General features: G+C 39.1%; 1 protein-coding gene across 1 annotated transcript in view; it reads right to left on the bottom strand.

The window, feature by feature from the left end:
• Nucleotides 1–15,762, bottom strand: part of SRPK1 (SRSF protein kinase 1) — an 87,262-nt gene that overhangs the window by 69,152 nt on the left and 2,348 nt on the right.

A 15,762-nucleotide genomic window follows, 5' to 3' on the forward strand; every position in this document is an offset into this window, starting at 1 on the left:
CTCTGCCTCTCTCTCTCTCTCTCTGTGACTATCATAAATAAATAAAATTTAAAAAAAAAAACTGTCATAATAACTGATTTAGGCAAGAATCAACAAGGATACTAAAACAGTGAATTTTCAATGAGGAAAAAGTTATTTACACAGGTCAAAGTATCTCTCCACAAAGAATTTATGATTTGCAAAGGAGAAAAACATTATGCTGAAGAAACTTGGTAGTCACTACCTAACCAAGCAATCAAAGGTAACACTACCCATACTGGGACAGATATAATGTGTCTGTTGATGTGATGCACCAAGGAAGATACAATTTACTTAGGTGGTACCAACATGCATAACCTGAATCATGAAGAAACAGACAAACCCAAACTGAAGGACATTCTAGAAAATACCCTATATTCTTTTTTTTTTTTTTTTTTTTTTTTAGAAAATACCCTATATTCTTTAAAAATATCAATGTTAGGAAAGACAAAGGCAGGCTATGGAACTATTCTAGTTTTAAGAGACTTAAAAACAAAATGCAATGCATGTTCCTGGGTTAGATACTAGGCCAGGAAAAAAAAAAAACCTTTATTTCTATAAAGACGTTGGGACAGTTGGCAAAATTTGAAAAAGATCCAAATTAAGTAATAATACTGTATCAATGTTTTATTTCTTATTCTGGTTATATAAGGGAACATTCTTGTTCTAAGGCAATACATGAAGTATTTAGGGGTATGGGGGTCAATGTATGTAACTCACTCTTAAATAGTTCAAAAACAAAAGTTTTCTTCAGGCATGCACATTTTCCATTTACATGACTGAGCTAGCAAAACTACTGTAGAGCCTTGTTGTCTGGAAGGCTCACCCACGTCTATGATAAACAGCCACTAGATGGCACTCAGTGATCTCCCAATCCCAGCAGCCTGGTTTTCCGTAGACAGCATTTTAGACTTCATTATATTTAGAAAACAAAAACACAAATGATCTGTAAAAAAGCACCAATACCAGGCAACTACTACATTCAAAACAGATGCTTTCACAACAGCCTTTCATGATCCAATTTTTCATTGCCCCCAAACCCATCTCTGACCATATCTCTTTAGTTGCCTTTTCAGAGAACTTTCTCAACACTCCTATTTAAAATAGCAGGTGGTTGCATGCTCTCCCCTCCACCCACTTACCCTGCTCTATTTTTCTTCAGCACTTGACATTTTCTTGTCTTCCCACGATCCCAGAATATAAGTCTCATGAGGACAGACTTTATTTTGCTCAATGTCTGCATCCCAAATGCCTAGAAAAGGGATACACATAAGGCATGTATCTATCTTCTCTTTCATCCCTAGGTATTACCACCCTTCGTTTGTCCATTACACCCCAAACCAGTCCCTTAATGGAAGGAGACTGCAAAGAGCCTTAAATGTCCCAGCACTGACTTATTTTATGTGGAAGTAATCAAAACAGGTAAGCAGCAAAAGGGACCTTATAAAAACAGCGCTTTAGAAAAATTCTTTTGTCAAGAAGGTGGTAAAAGGTAACAGAAGTAGAAACCAAAGATACAGGAGACACTGGAAATGTAGTTGTTATAAGCAAGGCCTCTGATGCCAAGAGACTTAGGTTTGATCCTGGCTCTTTAGTTTACCAGAGCTCCAGGACTTTGGATAAACCGCAAATTCAGGAAGCTTTGTTCTTCAGCCCAGTGGATAAAGAGAGGACAGGGGAAAAAAATCTACGTTATAGAGAACATAGACTTTATGCTTATCCTATGCTTAGTACAGGGGACTGATACATAAATTTTAGCATTGCGTGTAGGAATAAAGGAAAACAAATAAGCAATCATCTGTTCGTTAGCCAACTAATTTTTACTAAGTATTTGTGTCAGGCACTTTTCTAGGCACTGGAAATGCAGCCATGAGCAAAAAAAAAGAAGTAGTAATCCACGGTCTTCATCATGTTTACATTTGAGCATGGGGTAACAAAAAATAGCCCTCAATATCTGAATCTATCTGGTTCTTGAGTTTCTGCCATGAATAGCTAAAGTTGGGTCAGCAAAGTCCCAGCAAAGTCCTATCTCAATGTATCTCAAGGAGATACATGTTCTAGAATGCCAGACTACAACAAGGGCTATGAAGAAAAATTAAGGCAAGGGGACAGAGTAGATTGTCATTATTTCAAATTGGATTGTGACATTTGAGTGAAGAGTTGAGAGATGCTGGAGTTTAATCTGGAATTGATCAAAATAAAACTGAAATCCAGGAGGAAGAACTGATTTGAAGATACTGGGTTTTTGGTCTTAGAAATGATTTAGTTCTGGCTTCAAAAGACAAACTAAAAAGCTGACCAGAGAAAGCACCCTAGCAACTCTAGTTTACTTACTTGTAAACTTTAGTCTTCATTTCTTTTGACTTATGGGGAATGAAGAATTGTAGGATCATCTTATATAGAGAACTGTCTTCTAGAGACTGTGTTATGGGTTGCATTGTATCTCCCCCGCCGAGTCCTAGCCTCCAATATCTCAGAATGTGACTTTATTTGGAGATAGTATCTTTATAGAGGTGAACAAGTTAAAATGAAGTCCTTGGGATGAACCCTAATCCAATACAACCAATGTCTTTATTAAGAAGGGAAAATTTGGGGGATCCCTGGGTGGCGCAGCAGTTTGGCGCCTGCCTTTGGCCCAGGGCGCGATCCTGGAGACCCAGGATCGAATCCCACGTGGGGCTCCCGGTGCATGGAGCCTGCTTCTCCCTCTGCCTGTGTCTTTGCCTCTCTCTCTCTCTCTCTCTCTCTCTCTCTGTATGACTATCATAAATAAATAATAAAAAAATTTTAAAAGAAAAAAAAAAGAAGGGAAAATTTGGATACAAATCAAGACACAGAGGGAAGATGATACAGAGGGAGAAGATGGCCATCTTCAAGACAAGGACGGAAGCCTAAAACAGATCCAACGTTGCTGATTCCTTGATTTCTGACTTGTAGCCCCCAGAACTGTGAGACAATAAATTTCTTTGGGTTAAGACACCCAGTTTGTGGTACATTGTTACAGTAACTCTAGGAAACTAATACAAAGAGAAAATCCTGTCTGTATGCTCATTTCCCCTTGAGGAGAAGAGCTGACCCTACTTGAAATCATCTTTGTATTTCTTCTGAAGTACCTGATCTGATGCAAAAATTTAATAAGATACTATTTTAAGTTACAGCACCTAAACACAGTAGAGCTCAATAAGAACTCAAATTCTCCCACTACTTTTCCATACATATTTTTCCTGACAGCTATTTCTTTCTTTTGCAAACTGACAAGCTGAACTTAACTTCTGAGACATACTCAAGTAGTAATCTCAACTCAGGAATCCTAAACTGGAGCTAGGGTTTGGCACCATCAAAATAAAAGTTTGAGTGCCTAAGTTTATCAAGTATTAATTAAATATAAATGAACCCTGATCTTTAGGCAATTATACCCCAAATTAGACTTTATATTTAGAGATTCATATACAGGAAACACCAACAGAGAAGTTAAAACCATTTGTTTGATAACGAATAATAATAGTAAGAAATGTCACATAAAAGTCAAAAGGTAAAATCACCTAAGGTCAGGAAGAAAGCATGAGGAGGGAAGGGAGTAACCACCAGAACACTTTACTCTAGTTAGTGCTAGGCTAGGCACTCATATACAACTTCACCCTCAGAATCTCAGCATTTACAGATAAGCCAAGTTAGACTCAGGGGAAGTCAAATGACATTGTCCAAGTTCACCCAGCAATGGCGTAGAAGGAAAGCTGAAACCTAGGACTGTGTGATTTAAATGGACAAGCTCTTTTTGGTAAAGAGAACGTGTACCTATACTAACCTTCCACTTAGAAACATGAGCACAAGTCACCTAATTTAATCACATTGTATTATTAATAATATTAGCAAAGAAAAAATGCAAAATACAACTTCTGTTAATCCTATTCTCAAAGGCACAGGTAGGTGTCGAAGGAAAAAGGAGTATCAAGGGACCTCGCCATCAAGCTCACATTGTAAAAAGAACCTGACATCTTTGATCAAACTCCTTGGTTAAAAACACTTTCAAGAACATTCACAAACTGGAACAGCACCACAATTAAAGGCAAAGTGAGAAGATACAGTTGCCATAAATTACATTTATAATCAGTTACAAAATAAGACTACCTTGGTATTTCAGGAAACAAAAGTTCACAAAATCACCTCCAAAGTTCTGGCAGCCTTTCAAAAAATGTCTAGCCACTCAGAACAAAAACTTTAGAATTTGAGTAAATTAAATACACAAAGATCATCAACGTGGCTCATGGTACCTACCAACACCAAACTTAATGGCATTGATGTTTGTACATCACTACTGGTTACAATTTCTATATATAGTAGTAAAAATATGTAGTAAGGAGCGTCTGGCTGGCTCAGTTGGTGGGGCATGCAACTACTGATCTCGGGGTTCTAAATTCAAGCCCCACATTGGGCATAGAGATTACTTAAAATAAAAAAATCTTCAAAAAACCCTTTGTATTAAACATTCTCAAACTTCTTTACAAACTGTCCTAAAATACCCATCCATATTGTCCAAAGTATTTAAGCCACCAATAAACATATTATCCAAGAGCAACACATTACACCTGACTTTAATCTTCATCTATACAACTGAAAGCACATGACAAATGAACATGATTTTTATTTTTTTTCTTTTTTTAAAGATTTATTTATTTATGAGAGACAGAGAGAGAGAGAGAGAGGCAGACACAGGCAGAGAGAGCAGGCTCCATGCAGGGAACCTGATGCGGGTCTTGATCGCGGGACTCCAGAATCTCGCCCTGGGCCAAAGGCAGGAGCCAAACCACTGAGCCACCCAGGGATCCCCCGAACATGATTTTTATTTAGCTAGCTCCTGCCAACCGACTTTTGTGTCCAGTGCTACGAATTTTCTCTGAAAAGGAACAAAGTATATTTAACTTATTTTGTGGCTTCTGATAACTTTCTGAAATCATTTTGTCAAAGGAATTGAAAAACTAGATACTCCAGTCTACACAGCTGGTACCATGGGGTTTTTTCAAATTCCCAAAGTTAATTCTCCAGCAAGAGTACACAGAACCACAGGGCTCTTCCACAATTGTGTCTACTCTAACTTTAGGAAAGGGTACTTGAGATAGCATTAAGCCTATTAATTAGGCCTATTAAGGCCTAACCCTCACCCTGTTCAGAATCTATGGCAGAGATTACAAACTCCAGACTAGAAGCCAAATTCTGCCCCTGAACTTTTGTTTACAATGATTGAAAAAGAAAAAAATAATCAAAATAGCTATAAACAAATAATCTGGAGAATCACATGAAAACAAAGGTTTCCAGAGTCTCTTGAAAAATCTGAAGATGGGACATCTGGGTGGCTTAGTGGCTGAGCTTCTGCCTTCGGCTGAGGGTATCCTGAGTCCCACATTGATCCAGGAGTCCCAGGATTGAGTCCCACATTGGGCTGCCCACAGGGAGTCTGCTTCTCCCTCTGCCTATGTCTCTGCCTCTCTGTGTCTCTCATAAATAAATAAAATATTTAAAAAAGAAAAAACAAAATCTGAAGATCTGGTTACACTTGGCTCATCTCACAGGACAAGTGAGTGCTAAGAAGTCTTTTCTTCTTCAGATATAAAGGAGGAGGCCTACTCCACACATTCTAATAATCACTATCCTCTTTTGGCTTACTCAGAGTATGCTTCTAAGCCACATTCTAAAAATAAATCAACACAATTACAAATTACATACAATATTAATTTTGTTTTTATCATTATTTTTTAAAGATTTTGTTTATTCATGAGAGACACCGAGAGAAAGGCAGAGACACAGGCAGAGGGAGAAGCAGGTTCCATGCAGGGAGCCCAACGTAGGACTCGATCCTGAGTCTCCAGGATCAGAGTCCCTGGGCTGAAGGCGGCGCTAAACCACTTGGCCACCCGGGCTGCCCACAATATTCATTTTAAATTAAGAACACAGGTGACCCAAATTCTGTAAGACTTGGAATCTTAAAAAAAAAAAAAAAATGCCGAAGATGATGTAAAATGACAAATAAATCTGTGTTAACCAGATAATAATTACACAGGAAGGAACTGGCCCAAGTAACTTTAAAACTCAGTTAATTTGGGACGCCTGATTGGTTCAGCGGTTTTGGTGCCTGACTTCGGCCCAGGGCACGATCCTGGAGACCCGGGATTGAGGTCTCCCTGCAAGGAGCCTGCTTCTCTTTGCCTCTGTCTCTGCCTCTCTCTCTCTGTGTGTCTCTCATTAATAAATAAATAAAATCTTAAAAAAAAAAAAAAAACTCAGCCATTTGACTATACCCTTAGGGAAATATACCCTAAGGTTTAAAACAATAAAACAACAACAAACCATTAGCTTTCCTCAATAATCATATTGCTGGTGGTAGATTTGGCATTGTCATTCTGAGACTATTTTGTATTTATACTATGGGAAAAGAAAAACAAGTTAATCATGTTGATACTGTTGAAAACTAGGGGTTTTCATTGTTAAAGACTGGAGATGTGGGATCCCTGGGTGGCGCAGCGGTTTGGCGCCTGCCTTTGGCCCAGGGCGCGATCCTGGGGACCCGGGATCGAGTCCCACGTCGGGCTCCCGGTGCATGGAGCCTGCTTCTCCCTCTGCCTGTGTCTCTGCCTGTCTCTCTCTCTGTATGTCTATCATAAATAAATAAAAATTTTAAAAATTGTTTAAAAAAAAATAAGACTGGAGATGTAAAATCAAAGAAGATTAAGGAAAGAGTCCCTGGGTCATTTATTTTGATTTTTAAGTATAACATGAACTCATGATTTTTTTTAAAAAAAGAAAAAAACACAACTTATTTTCTAGCTCCAATCACAAATAAAGCCTAGAAACAAAGTGCTTCTTCCTACTGAGTTAGTCATGAAGTGCCTAGATTGTGATATTGAAAAGCCATTTCCCACTAAAAAGCTTCTCAGAGAAAGGGCTATTTCCTGGTCTCCAGGCAGAAAATGTACCACAAGGTAAATATGAACAAATTGTCATACCAGATAGCAAAAAAAGTTATCAAAGATGCCTTAGACTGAGTCAAATGGACTTTGGGGCTAGGCCATTGCAAAGGGACTCCAACTGGCCAAAGAAGGGACAATCACTAAAAATAACTATACATGCTACAAAATACATGAATACTGGGCAACCCGGGTGACTCAGAGGTTTAGCATCGCCTTCAGCCCAAGGTGTGATCCTGGGGACCCAGAATCTAGTCCCAGATCAAGCTCTCTGCATGGGGCCTGCTTCTCCCTCTGTCTGTGTCTCTGCCTCTCTCTCTCTCTCTGTCATGAATAAATAAAAGACCACTTACTAGTATGATTCCATATATATGAACTGTCCAGACTAGGCAAATTTAGGGACACAAAGTGGATTAGTCAGTGCCTAGGGTTGGAGGTAGAATACTGTTAGGGGGTAATGAGGAGTGACTGCTAATGGGTACAGGTTTCTTTTTGGGGTGATTTAAATGTTTCAAATTTATTAGATCATGGTGATAGTTACACAACTCTAACCAAACTAAAAACCACTAAATTATACATGTAAAACAGGTGAATTTCATGGTATGTAAATTGTACCTCCATAAAGTTGTACCAGGAAAAAAAAACCAACTACAATGGAATGAACCACAAATGTTTAAATCTGTTGAGTTTATATTAAAATAAATCTTTAAAAAAAAATAAAAAAATAAAAAATAAAAAAAAAATAAAAAAAATAAAATAAATCTTTAGGGCAGCCCGGGTGGCTCAGCGGTATAGCGCCCCCTTCAGCCCAGGGTGTGATCCTGGACACCTGGGATGGAGTCCCAGGTCCGGCTCCCTGCATAAAGCCTGCTTCTCCCTCCGCCTGTGTCTCTGCCCCTCTCTCTCTCTCTCTCTCTCTCTCTCTCTCTCTCTGTGCCTCTCATGAATAAATAAAATCTTTAAAAAAATAAAATAGGGCAGCCCCGGTGGCTCAGTGGTTTGGCGCCGCCTTCAGCCCAGGGCGTGATCCTGGAGACCCAGGATCGAATCCCACATTGGGCTCCCTGCGTGGGGCCTGCCCCCCCCCATGAATAAATAAATAAAATATTTTAAAAAAATAAAAAATAAATCTTTATTGATCACTATGGAGGATGCTAGGACTCTAATTATATGAAAACCAGAAATTATCAAATATATACCCTGCATCTTACATATATGAAGTGTCTCTCTGGGTAACCAAAGAGAGGAGATAAAGTTTCTCTTTACAGAACAATACAATTAATAAATTAAAGAACAGAATATTAACACTTTACAACCCTAAATAAAATGGATCTAGGCAATAACCAGTGGTCGCTAACATCACAAAAAGTTAACAAGACAGCAGGTGTTTCCTAGTAGAAGTATATACATCATCATCTATGAAGCAGTCTAGCAAAAACAAGATGGCAGGGGAAAAAAAAAACATGAAGAACCTATAGATAAAAAGACCAAGAGAGGGCAGCCCAGGTGGCTCAGCGGTTTAGCGGTTTAGCGCCGCATTCTGCCCAGGGCATGATCCTGGAGAGCCAGGATCGAGTCCCATGTCAGGCTCCCTGCATGGAGCCTGCTTCTCCCTCTGCCTGTGTCTCTGCCTCTCTCTCTCTCTCTCTCTCTGTCTCTCTCATGAATAAATAAAATCTTAAAAAAACAAACAAAAAAAGACCGAGACTTTTCAAATAGCAATATAATGAATGACCTTATGAATCCTGATTCAAACAAAATTAAAATTTGAACCCTGACTGGATATTTGATATTAATACTTTGGTGGCTCAGCGGTTGAGTATCTGCCTTCGACTCAGGGCATGATCTCGGAGTTCTGGGATCAAGTCCCACAACGGGCTCCCTACCAGGAGCCTGCTTCTCCCTCTGCCTATGTCTCTGCCTTCTCTCATGAATAAATAAATAAAATCTTTGGGGGGGGGGGGGAAGACCGTGGTTCAAAATTTTTAAGTGTGAAAATAATACTGTAGCTATGTTTAGAAAATTAAAGAGTTGGGGTTCCTAGGTGCCTCAGTCAGTTAAGCAACTGCCGTGGGCTCAGGTCACGATCCCAGGGTCCTGAGATTGAGCCCCCATCAGGCTCTCTGCTCAGCTGAGAGCCTGCTTCTCCCTCTCCCTGCCACTCCTCTTGCTTGTGCTCTTTCTCTGTCAAATAAAAAAAAAAAAAAAAAAAGAATAAAATTAAGAGTCTGTATCTTACATAATGATATGATGTCTGGGGTTTGCTTTAAAATAGAGGAAAAAAATAAATAAAATACAATAATAAAAAATAAAATAAAAAATAAAATGAAATAATAAAATAAAATAAATAAAATAAAATAAAATTAAATTAAATTAAATTAAAAAATAGGGGGGCAGCCTGGGTGGCTCAGCGGTTTAGAGCTGCCTTCAGCCCAAGGCCTGATCCTGGAGACCCGGGATCAAGTTCCATGTCGGGCTCCCTGCATGGAGCCTGCTTCTCCCTCTGCCTGTGTCTGTGCCTCTCTCTCTCTGTGTCTCTCATGAATAAATAAATAATCATTAATTAATTAACTAAAAAATAAAATAATAAAATAAAATAAAATAAAGAGGGGGAGTAGAAAGGAATAAGGATCAAACAGTAGCCATTGTTGGTAACTGTTAAAGTTGAGATGGTTACACAAGGGTTTTTTTTTTTTTTGCCATTTTCTTGTTTGCATACATTTAAAAATTTCCACAATAAAGCTTTTAAAAAGACAAAATGCTGCCAAGCCCTTCATTGGAAGTATTGCATTTCACAAATTCAAACACAAATAGGTCTCCCAACCATACCCATATGTCTGAAATCAAGATGCATCTTACAGTGAATGATCAGTTTAAGTGGTAGTTTTATTCCTACGTGGTATATAAAATGGTGTAATTTAAAACTGGGCGGGATCCCTGGGTGGCGCAGCGGTTTGGCGCCTGCCTTTGACCCAGGGCGCGATCCTGGAGACCCGGGATGGAATCCCACGTCGGGCTCCCAGCATGGAGCCTGCTTCTCCCTCTGCCTGTGTCTCTGACTCTCTGTCTCTCTCTGTGTGACTATCATGAATAAATAAATAAAATCTTTTTTTAAAAAAATAAAACTGGGCAGCCCAGGTGGCTCAGTGGATCAGCGCTGCCTTTGGCCCAGGGTGTGATCCTGGAGACCCGCGATCAGGTCCCGCATCAGGCTCCCTGCATGGAGCCTGCTTCTCCCTCTGCCTGTGTCTCTGTCTCTCTCTCTCTCTTTTTCTCTGTGTCTCTCATGAATGGATAAATAAAATCTTTAAAAAAAAAAAAAAAAATAGGGCAGCCCTGGTGGCTCAGCGGTTTAGCGCCATCTTCAGCCTGGGGTGTGATCCTGGAGATCCGGGATGGAGTCCCACATCAGGCTCCCTGCATGAAGCCTGCTTCTCCCTCTGCCTGTGTCTCTGCCTCTCTCTCTGTGTCTCTCATGAATAAATAAATAAAATCTTAAAAAAATAAAAATAAGTAAATAAATAAAAAACTGCATCTCAAATTCAATGGGGAAAAAAAAGCCCTCCAAGATTACAAATACATCTAGTTATCTTCTCACCTTAGCTAAATCATTATTTGCATTGTATTGGAAATGAAGAGTTCAAAAATAACCTCTTGGCTATCCGAATTTTTTTACTTGTTTGGAATTAATTCAGTTACAGTCAGAGAAACATTAAAATAATACTTTAGCCAATATAGGAGTCCTTAATCTCCCATTAGTGATAGAGAAGATCAGATGAACATAGAGCAAGAAGTCTCCCTAAGATGGAGGAGAAAAAAACATTGCCACAGTTATCTCACCATGTCAAAAAAAAGATAGTAAAAACGGAGTCCAGTTGACTAGCCTGTCTTTTCTTCATTTTTAATAAAGGAGTTTCTAAGTACCCACCACTTCGACACTTCCATAAATTGCCAGTTTCAAATATTCTAAAGAAACATAGTATTTTGGCAAGCCTCTGCTATTAATGGACTCTCCATTATACCAGAAAGACTAATGTAAACAAAATTTACCAACATTATATAAACTTACTAAGGAAGAAAAGAGAACAAGAAACGATTTCTGACAACTGCAATTCTAGAAATCCAATTTTGCAACCACATATTTCAATAGAATCACAAATATAAAACTTTATTTAATGATAATTGACACTGAAATTTTCAGATGAAAAGCAAAGGAAAAAACAGATTTGGGGCAACCCAGGTGGCTCAGAGGTTTAGCACCGCCTTCAGCCCAGGGCGCGATCCTGGCGGCCTGGGATAGAGTCTCAAGTCGGGCTCCCTGCATGCAGCCTGCTTCTCCCTCTGCCCATGTCTCTGCCTCTCTGTGTGTCTCTCATGAATGAATAAATACATAAAATTAAAAAAAAAAAAAGACAGATTTGCCACATTTAAAAAAAAATCAATGTATGTAAAAAACACACTATAAATGAAATCAGAAAGGCTATCAACATTCTGAGAAATATAAATCTGCCACATGACAAAAGGTATATTCTTAACAAACAGCTCTTAAGATCAAGAAAATGATCAACAATCCAATATAAAAATGGGTAAAAGATAGGAGCAGGCCAATAAATACATCACAGAAATGGCCCACCTTATTGTAACAGAAATTATAACAAGATACCTTATCAATTACCAAATTTGGGAAACGTTTTAAGTAACACTGCCCAGTTCTACTGGCCAAGCAGGATGTGCAAGAATATTCCCACTTCCAACCCTTTGCTTGGAACAGTCTTCCTTCATTCCCTACGTGGTGTTATCTTCTCTGTATGGCTTCAATTACCCTATTTTAAACTGCAACCTCCTCTCCACTTCTCAATTTGCCTTATCTTCCTCTATTTTTCCAACTTATTGCCTTACATGCCACGTAATTTACTTGTTATGTACATTATTTATTCTCTGCCCCCACCTCCATGAAAATAAAGTTTCCAAGGACAAAGATGCTCTTCCTTCACTGACATATTACAGGGATGGAAAACTGCATGGGATATGGGAGATGTTCAAAAATTATTTAATGACTAGGAAAATTCAACTAGTTAATTCCTAAGTAGTTAATGTCTCTGGAGAAAACTTTGTTGATGACATAAATTTAAAAACCTTTATTATTTATTCATTTGTGAGAAAGAGCACGAAAAATAGGGAGAGTTAGAGAGAGAGGAAGAAACAGACACCTCGAAGACACCCCGACTCGGGGTTTGGTCCTGAGCCGAAGGCAGATACTTAACTAAGCCACCCAGGCGCTCCAAATTTAAAAACCTTTAAAATGTATATACCAGTAATATCATTTCTAAGAATTTATCCTAAGTAAATAATCACTGACATGAGCAATGGCTATCCAAAAGCTTATTTATCTTCACTGTGAATTGTGAAGAACTAGAAACAACGTATACTAGAACACTGAAAAGGATGTGGAATATTTAATGCCATGGTAGCTGGGGAAAAAAGTATACCCAATGATTCCACTTTTGTCTTGAATATATGAATAATATATGTTTGGGATCCCTGGGTGGCTCAGCCGTTTAGTGCCTGCCTTCAGCCCAGGGCATGATCCTGGAGTCCTGGGATCGAGTCCCACATCGGGGTCCCTTCGTGGAGCCTGCTTCTCCCTGACATAGCCACTGTGTCACTGACACTGCCTCTCCCTCTCTCTCTGTGTCTCTCATGAATAAATAACAAATCTTTAAAAAACTGTTTATTAATAGGCGCTAATATAAATAATGATATATCCAATTAACAGAATGATGGAATACTACATGAAGCTACTCACTGTATCATGACACAGAATCATTTATTCTTCTTTTTAAAATTTTTTTTAAGCAGGCTCCATGCCCAGCCTGGAACCCAACGCAGGGCTTGAACTCACGACTTTGAAATCAAGACCTGTGGGGATCCCTGGGTAGCTCAGCAGTTTAGTGCCTGCCTTAGGCTCAGGGCGTGATCCCGGAATCCCAGGATTGAGTCGAACATCAGGCTCCCTAGATGGAGCCTGCTTCTCTCTCTGCCTGTGTCTCTGCTTCTCTCTGTGTGTCTCTCATGAATAAACAAATAAAATCTTAAAAAAATAAAAGGAATCAAGACCTGTAAGCCCTGAGCTGAGATCAAGAATCGGAGGCTTGCTTAACCAGCTGAGCCACCCAGGTGCCCCATACACAATCATTTCTAAGCCTCATGAAAGAGGCACACTTTAAAAAAGAATAGTAAGGCTATACTATAAAGAACTGATCCAAGGTACTTTGTTAAGTGTAAAAAGCATCCAAAACCATTTAATTAAAAAAAAAATGTTTCAAGTTTATGTACTCTACTAACTGGATAAAAATGTTAGACATTTTCAACCATCTTTTCTTTTCTTTTTTTTTTTTTTAAGATTTATTTATTCATGAAAGACAGAGAGAGAGAGAGAAAGGCAGAGATACAGGCAGAGAGAGAAGCAGGCTCCCTGTAGAGAGCCCGATGCAAGACTGGATCCCAGATCCCGGGATCAAGCCCGGAGCCAAAGGCAGACGACGCCCAACCACTTGAGCCACCCAGGTGTCCCCATCTTTTCTTCTTAATTTTCAATGTAACAATTAGTTTAAAATATTTTTTTCATTTTTTTGGAAAATTAGGAAATAAAGCCATCTCTCCTTTGACTCCATAGATCAAATATGAGCAAAATCACTTCTCCAGCTCAAATAATTTTACTACCAAATTTATACTAAACCCATGAAGTTCTTTAACTGCAAAGAAATTAAAAATTACTGTCCAAACGTCCTAAGCTAAGTAATACAATTATTAGATAAGAAATCCATTCTAGGGATCCCTGGGTGGCGCAGCGGTTTGGCGCCTGCCTTTGGCCCAGGGCGGGATCCTGGAGACCCGGGATCGAATCCCACATCGGGCTCCCGGTGCATGGAGCCTGCTTCTCCCTCTGCCTGTGTCTCTGCCTCTCTCTCTCTCTCTGTGACTATCGTAAATAAATAAATAAAAAACCTTAAAAAAAAAAAAAAAAGAAATCCATTCTGGAATTATGTTCCATAGAAATGCCAAAAGCAAACATAAAATGTGTTAAATTATAAAAGCTTATGGCAGATAAAAGCACACACCTATTAGTGTATATATACTGAAAACCAAATGACCAAAAGACAACAGAGAATTGTGCCCTTTTAGCCAGTAGGCCATGAAAGGGTACTTAAAACTTTACCCCAGGCATCCTGAGGTACTTTATTAAGAAGACCCAGTTTGCTCAGTTTCTACCTTGTTTGTCCTCCCAGACGTATCAAAAGGAACTGTCACTTGGAGACAGCAATGTCACTTGGAGGCTTTTAGGATAGATATATCAGACCCAGATATATGTTGGTAAAGAAGAGTACAGTGTCTGAAAAAGTAAAATGGAGACAAAATTCTTCAAAATAGACTAGAAATCCCCAAAGTCCAATCTTTCAGCACAGTGAAAGAACCCAAAGGAAATAAATACTAGAGAGCACTGACCTGGAAGGTAGAAGCCCTGGATCCCAGTTCTGATCCAACTACAAACAGCTCCAGCTCCATGGACATATTATTTCATGTATGTAGGTTCTAGTTTTAAGATCTACGAAATTAGTAGACTGAAATCCTTTCCACTGGTACCACAACATGACTGACTAAATTACTAAGATGTGGTTACAGTTGTACTCCTAAGTTTTCTAAAATTCTTCATTTAAATGCTTAACTTGGGCAGCCCGGGGGGCTCAGCGGTTTAGCGCCACCTTCAGCCCAGGGCGGGATCCTGGAGACGCGGGATGGAGTCCCAAGTCGGGCTTCCTCCATGGAGCCTGCTTCTCCCTCTGCCTGTGTGTCTCTGCCTCTCCCTCTCTCTGTATCTCTCATGAATGAATAAATAAAATATTAAAAAAACACAAATAAATAAACGCTTAACTTCTGTAACTTTTTAATCAGTTTTTGCCATGACTAAACTGCCAGTCATAACAACATAGAAGACCATTTCCTTAACTAAATTTTCCAAGGTCAGATTGCTAAAAGTGGCAAAAACATAATTCAAACCAGATCTGACTCACTATGAAGACCAAATTTATGGCATACTTCTTCCTCAGACCTTCTCCCTGACTAATCTAGTAACCAACTAGATTAGATACTAATCTTAGTTTGCCTTTGCAAAATGACTGGAAATCCGGAATGCAGTCAGAAGTCAGGGAGCAAAGTCAAGTTACTTGAGTTAGAGGGATCCCTGGGTGGCGCAGCGGTTTAGCGCCTGCCTTTGGCCCAGGGCGTGATCCTGGAGACCCAGGATCGAATCCCACATCGGGCTCCCGGTGCATGGGGCCTGCTTCTCCCTCTGCCTGTGTCTCTGCCTGCCTCTCTCTCTCTCTCTCTCTCTGACTATCATAAATAAATTAAAAAAAAAAAAGTTACTTGAGTTAGGTGGGGCTTGAACTTCTGACAGTATTCTAACCAAGTTAATTAGACATTTCAGCTACTTAAAAAATAAGAAAGGTAAAATTGTCAAGAAAAACTATTAACTGAAGACAAAAATAAAGCACCTCTGAAACTACAAGTAAACAAGGGTGATTCATTTACATAAAGTTTCATATACATAGAACCTGTACAAGATGAAATATACAGTAAAACTGCTAGATTATCTGTGCTATTCACTTGCTTTTGTGAATGTAAATAATGAACACAAATTATCCAGCAGTGAAGGAAGGAGGAACAGATAATCCAAAACACATATATTTGGCTTTAGAAATAAAGCATACGTCTAAATAGATAA

This window comes from Nyctereutes procyonoides, unplaced genomic scaffold (assembly GCF_905146905.1).
Source record: "Nyctereutes procyonoides isolate TBG_1078 unplaced genomic scaffold, NYPRO_anot_genome, whole genome shotgun sequence".
Classification (NCBI taxonomy): Eukaryota; Metazoa; Chordata; class Mammalia; order Carnivora; family Canidae; genus Nyctereutes; species Nyctereutes procyonoides.